Source organism: Nicotiana tomentosiformis, chromosome 1 (assembly GCF_000390325.3).
Source record: "Nicotiana tomentosiformis chromosome 1, ASM39032v3, whole genome shotgun sequence".
Taxonomy (NCBI): Eukaryota; Viridiplantae; Streptophyta; class Magnoliopsida; order Solanales; family Solanaceae; genus Nicotiana; species Nicotiana tomentosiformis.
Genome location: NC_090812.1, coordinates 74,913,288 through 74,920,371, shown reverse-complemented (window position 1 = coordinate 74,920,371; position 7,084 = coordinate 74,913,288).

The window sequence follows — 7,084 nt, the reverse complement described above, 5'->3', positions numbered from 1 at the left end:
CGCACTTTGCACATCATTCTGCCCTAAGTGCGCGCCCAGTGCGCGATCGCGCACTTAGTCGCGCACCTGGGTTGTATAAGCTGGGAATTTGGGAAATTATAAAACATAAAAGTTGTAGCCCTTTTAAATAGATTTCCAACGATATATTGCGAAGGCCAAACGAAGTTCCGAGAGTAGTTCCACAAACAATAAAGTTTAAGAACAATTAAGAACTCAAGATAGGAAGAATTCGCTCACTATCAGAACAACATTCATGTGCAACAAAAGATGTACCATAAGCTTGCCCATAATGTAGTACTCTACTAATTGAGCTTATTCAATCAAGCATCAAGTAGGGCTTTAATTGGTTGTAATGTAGGTTGCGGGATGGGTAGGATACATTTGGATATATTGACTACACTCCCAAAGTATTTTAATACATACAATTGACCATTCAAAATCCCACACTTATGTCAAACCAGAACTCCACCTTCACATCAATATATATTAACTCCCTACTTCTTTAAGCACAATTACATCAAGTAATCACTATCAAGGAATATTTTTCACAATCATACACTTTTTTTTTTCAATTCAAGTGGCTCTTTCTTTTTCAAAATAGTGCACATTTCTCCTTAGTTCAATAGTTCCACTCAAAAGCCAAACCAACCACCCCACACTTCAACTTTTACAAAGTTCATACAATTTCAAGTGCTCACCAGAGGTAAATGATTCAAATAGATGGTCAATTCAAATAAATGGGTAAGGCTTGTAATGTGATTGCCAAAGAAACAAGATTATAGGATCAAAGGGGTTTAACTAAGATACATAACAATTTGGTGGGTAAACACATATATCTGGCTCAACAAAGAAATGCCTAAATCACTTCCCAGACTGAACAAAACTACTATTTCGCTTTGCAAACACACGTGACAAGTTCTAGACATCAAATGCAATGCACATAATACACAAAACCTCACCCACACATGGCACATACTCACTCAGGATCGGACTCATCAAGACACTCTAGTCAAAGCAGTTAAGCAAAGTTAAGATCATACAATTTAAGGTGCTTATACAAGAGTAAAAAACTGAGCCTAAGCGTCACAACTAAAGCACTTACTATTCTCAAGGCATAATACAATTAAGAGATATTACTTTCATTTAAAACCACAACACAAGGTTTCTTACTCCTAAAAAAATACTAACTACACCCGGTTCAAATAAATCCTTGGAAAAAAATCGTGACACAAAGAAAAACTAAGGGGAATTTATAATACTACCTAAAGAAAATTATAATTTTTTTTTCGACTTTAAAAATTTCAAACAAAAGAAACGAAAACACACACAAGAAACGAAAACAACAGTTAATTACATATTTACATCCCCACCCCACACTTTAAATTGTGGCATGTCCCCATGATACAAAAATAAAAAGCAAGAGGTAAAGAAAACTCCCCTGGACTTTTTCCGTCTTCCTTGGCCTCATTTTGAGCGGAGGATTGTTCTTGTAGAATTATCCTTAACTTGTTTCTGCATTCATTTACAAGATCAATTATTGCATATTTTTGTAAATCCCTCAAAACAAAATCCACATGATCAAGGTTAGAATGAGATAATGAAGAAGAAGGGTCATGTGAGTGTTCCTCTAGTATGTCCAAGACCATTTGTTCTTAATTCTCTTCTAATAAAAATTGTGGTTGTGGATAGGTGGATGGGGATTTGAACTCTTCTTTTATTGATGCAAAATCAACCCAAGCCCCATATTCAATCATCTCAGTTGAACAAGAGTCCTCTTGCAGAGTGAAAAACTCTCTCTGTAGATGTTCATCATCTCGGGTAGGCTCAATTTCACACGGTATCTCTCCCATATATTCACCATCACAATGCAATGAGCTTTTTGAAAGTGTACTTATTATTTGACGCACTTGTATTGTAAGGTTATTAATGGCTTCATCATCTTGTGTAAACCTCTCTTCCACCTTATTTATGAACTTGTACATAAGCTCTTCTAAACTACCATTCTCAGATTGAGGTAGTTGTCTCACTTCGCTTTCATTCCAGTCATAATAAGGGTATTCATCCCAACCAGAGTCAGAATTGTACCCATATGAATCCTCATACCTGTATGAACTAGAGACAAAGTGAGAGTGTTCAAAAGATGAATAATAGGAAGAATACCTACCTACTTGGCAATCAACCCATAGATAATTTCCACCGTATTTAAAATACATAGCAGACCGCTGACAATGTTCAGCTGCTAACTCTTCAACCATTTTCTCAGGCTGGTTGTACTCCATCTCAAGAATATGCTCTTCAAGGTTTCTTCAATAAAAGAAATCTTAAAGAGAAGTTAACCAAACAAAACTAAAAATAAAAGAAAAAATTTAAAGCTAATTCCTGAATTAGCACTACAAACTACTTCAAACACCATTGATTGCCAATCCCCGGCAACGACGCCAAAATTTGACGAGCGCAAAACATACACTTAAATTGTGCTCGCTAGTCAAAGATAGTATAGTATAATTATCGTCTCCACAGGGATTGGATTTAAACAATATTCTCGTAGTTCATAGCTTGATTGCTATCCATGAGGATCAACGATGGAATATTTATACAATTAAGAATTGAAACTAAATAAGAACCTAAACTATTGACTAATGACAATTTTAACAAAGGTAAGCAAGGAAGTTATCAATGGGAGAAAATATGGGTTGATAGGATAGGTGCAAGATAATTGTTCAGGATCTAACTCTAGATAATTCACTTCTAATGTTCAAGTGAGTCTCTCGAATTCACTTAATTATCAGTACAAATGTTTAGTAGAAACTCCTCTCTCGATTAAGTTTCAACCTCACATATGCAAGAATTCGTAATGGATTGGTCTTTAGGAGAACCTCTTTCGATTATCCTCCTAACTAGGTTTAATCAAGGATTCAACTAGCCTCTTTCGATTACTTAGAAGAATCTATGAACTCAACCAATAACATAGTGCAATTATATCACAAGTTATGCATCTTTCGATTACAAGAACAAGTGAACATAAATGCAATAATTAAATCTTCCAAAAACGATTCAAATACATAAACATAGAGTTATAATCCACAAACAACCATCAATACACCAAATCCATCAAAACCCAAATGGTTCTACTCCATAGACATGGAGGAGTTCTTCACAAATGAAACAAAAATAGGGGAAAACATAAATACAATCCAAACCCGGATTTGAGTGAGGGAGGAAGGATGAAATCCTTGTGCTCTTGCTTCTCCTTCTTCTCCTAAGCTTCCCTAGGTCGAAGGTATGTCAAAAGTGTGTCAAAAATGGTGTTTTGGGGTATTTAATCTACCCCCAAAACAAATCCCGGATGAAACTACCCTTTCATAGCAAAATAGGTCTTTTCCCGGACAGGACATTTGCGACCGCGCACCTGGTCGTACACTTTGCACACCATTCTGCCCCAAGTGCGCGCCCAGTGCACGATCGTGCACTTGATCAAAAGTTGGGAATTTGGGAAAGTATAAAGCATGAAAGTTGTAGCCCTTTTAAATAGATTTCTAACGATATATTGTGTAGCCCAAATAGAGTTCCGACCCAATAGTTATGTGCATTTTACTGGACATTGCGCAATATGCCTACTCAATTCTTCGTTTCGTTCCACTATCATCCGCTGATCCCCGAACTCGATCCCGGCTTAATCCTTGGGCTTTTACACAGACTTCAAAACTCAAAAATAGCATGAATTCATGACATAAGATCTACATAGCTCGGAATCACTCCTACAGGGCATAAAACACACAATAAGAGCAAAACACGCTAATTAAAGCTCAACATAAGTAAAGTGTAGTGAATTAGAGATCAATAAGCAACTAAAACACGAAATTATAGCCTACCATCAATATCTTTTCTCTCATCGAAGTTATGGCTAACGTATCCTCTGGTTCTAGTGTGGGAACTGACCTTGTCCCTTTGGCGGTGCCTATACCTCCTCACGCTGATGGCATCTCTGTCGCCATCGACGATGAGAACTTTTCTACGGTGGAGAAAATAATTCCACACGACGAGAAAGTTAGGTCTAACTTCTCAAACGCGCCTGAAGACCAGCCCGAGGTCTCTGAGTCAACGATAAAAGAGGCTGTTCTAGCAGAGCTTTGGGAAAAATTCAACGTTCCCGCCCGCATCGATTTGGTCCCAGCAGGGAGTGATGTGGTCCGAATCCACCACCCCGGGTATTGCACGTTCTATGCATATCCTTTCTAGTTCGGCTATGCTCTTCCCCTTCTCCCATTGGCGGAGGAATTTTGTTGCTTCTATGTGCCCAGCTTAACTCGCCCCATATATCTATAAGCTCATCAGGATGCCTACTAAATCTGCGGAGTTGGCCGGGATCGAGATCATACTCCGACATCTGCTGCATCTCTTCGCCCCTAGTTTCTATTGGGGGACAATGTTTTACCTTCGCTATCGAGGAGGCAAATGCCTGGTGGTGAAGATGGATGACAAGGCAAGTCGTCAATTCTGGCATAATTTTTTCTTTGTTAGAATCGGAGACGAGGTGGCGAATGCGGACGGCTTCCCCGAGACTTGGAATTACACTCGTAAGAGTCTATTCTTCTTTTGTTAAAATGTTTGATCTGTCTATTTTAGTCATAGACTCTGAATTTTTGTCCCCTCTTCATGCAACCAAGACTACGCCCCCTCCTTTGGTCGGGGACATTTCCGACTGGGTTGGCCGGGTTCTGCCTCACATAGTGGGGATTCGTGAGTGGACGAGCTTTGTTAAGAAGTTTGGGCCTGCTCCTTCCTTGACCGGTGAGTTTACCTATATATATTTTTGTTGTTTTGGTCGCATGGCCGCCTACATATTATAATTTGCTCTTGGTGGTGGTGATAACCTTACTTTGATTTTTCTTTTCCAGCCCGAGGATCTTCGAGGAATTCGAGAGATCCTCCTACTCCTTTATTTTGTAAGAGAAGGGTCGCCTCCTCTTCGACATCTATTCCCATTGTGACCGCGGTTAGGCCTGCTCGATCGTCTACTTCTGTTCCTTCCTCAACCGCGGCTAGGTCTGCTCGATCGTCGGCCCCATCTACTGCTACCTTATCATCGGTTTCTTCTCCGCCTGTGGATATTTTGACAGTGGAGCCTCTGGCTTCCCCCTGCACCGTCTTGTGGACGAGGAGGAGGAGGAGTCGCCGAGCGGTGGGAATTTGGTTTCCTGTAAGAGAAGATCGGAGGACGTTGGTGATGGGGTCGCCCGGGCCGCAGATTCAGTAATGGATGATTTTGTCATCTGTGAGACGGCGACCATAATACTTGAGGACAACGTCGAGCCAGCGTCTGATGTTCCGATATAGGCAGAGGTCGTTGAAGGCGTACCTCTTCCTTTTGCAGTGGTAGGAGCCAAAGGGTCGGCTGGTGTGGCTTCTGATATTTTACGGCAGGAGGGGCCGTCGACTTCGCGACCGGCTAATGATGCTTCTCTTCCGGCCAATGGGAGAGGTAAAGGTGTTGCCGAGGATGGCTACGAGACATGTTTTTATATCGATGCTGACGAGATGAGGATGATGGAGTAGGGATTTACCCAGCTGGAGGTGAGACTGGAGGGGTCCACGCGGACTATTGCGATCCCCATGGATCGGGATTTATTAAAAGATACATACAATGTGGTTCCTGCCCTCGGTCCCCTTTGCTCCAACGTGGAGGGTCGAACTCTTCAAGAGCTGAATAATGCTACCTTATCGAGTAGCATAGCCGACCTCGCTCTCAGGGTAAGTTTTTCGACGCTTCATGTTTCTGTTTGTTATGTTCAATGTTTAGGCCTCATTCTTACTCTGTCTGTTTTCTTTTTTTTTTTTTTTTTTACAGACTGTGATCTTGGAAATTAAAAGCGCCCGAAGACAGGCGAGGCGTAAGGCTATTTTTATGAAGTTGCGGCAAAAATACCCCGAGTGCCGTGGTAGGCACCGAGAAATTCGTAGGCGGTTTGGTGAGAGCGGCAATCTTCAGACCCTTCTAGATGAACTGAAGGAGAAGGATGACGAGCTGGTGAGGGTCATCGAAAAGTGCATCGTCGTTGAGGGGACGCTAAGAAATAAAGTGAAAGAACTCGAAGTTAGCAGGGCCGTGGAGGCTCAATGTGGCGATCTCCAGGCACAGGTGATCGAGTTGCGCAGGCAGTTGGAGGAGTGTCACCTGCAGATGGAGGTTCTTCACAGAGATTACTGGGAAGCAAAACAAGTTAGAGAGGGCGGAGTCTGCTTGTTCGACGGCTTCGAGAAAAGCGGAGGGCCTCGAGGTGGTGATCCATATTCTCCGTTCTGAGCGAGAGATTGATTTGGAGACGACGAGAGTTGAAGAGGAGCGGTTTGATGAGAGGATTGGGGAGTTGGAGAACGACAACTCCTTCCTTCAGGACCAGGTGGCCACCTTAGAAGCTGAGAAGGCTCAAATGCTTATGTAGCCGTCATCTTCTCGTACTTTAGATTTCCCAAACGTTCCCCGGGGCCTGTACGAGGAATGGATCCACACTGAGGCTCAGTTGGATGTATTTCGAGATTTGCATGCGGTGGGATCTATTCCTGGGGCCGCCCTTGAAGACGCTCATGTGAAGGCCTTTGAAGCTCGAATCGTTTGCGGGTATGATCCTGCTATGCCGGAGGCCAATGAAGATGAGAGGGACATGGGTGTGGATCAGATTGGAGAGGACTCCTGGTATGAAGACGCGTACCCTGAGGGCGATGGTGATGGCGAGGGCACAGATGGAGATGGCCCAGATGGTCAGGCCGATGGCATTGATGGGCCTGGCGGTGACCAATAGTTTTTATTCTTCCTTCTTATTTCTGCTGTAAACTTGTGCGTATTTTGTAGGCATCTTTATGAGCCTTTATAAAAATATTCTAAGTATGAAATGTCCTCTTTGTTATTTGTACGTTATTTTCTTCCTGCAGTTCGTACTTGTATGTTTTTTGACTTTGTCGCTTGGTTGCCTTGATTTTCTTAGCCGTAATTACTTAGTTTGAATAAGGTCAAACATATCATGTGTTTAATTATGACCGAGGGCCGGTAGGTGTTAGTTCGGACAAGTTTGAAAATAACATATGT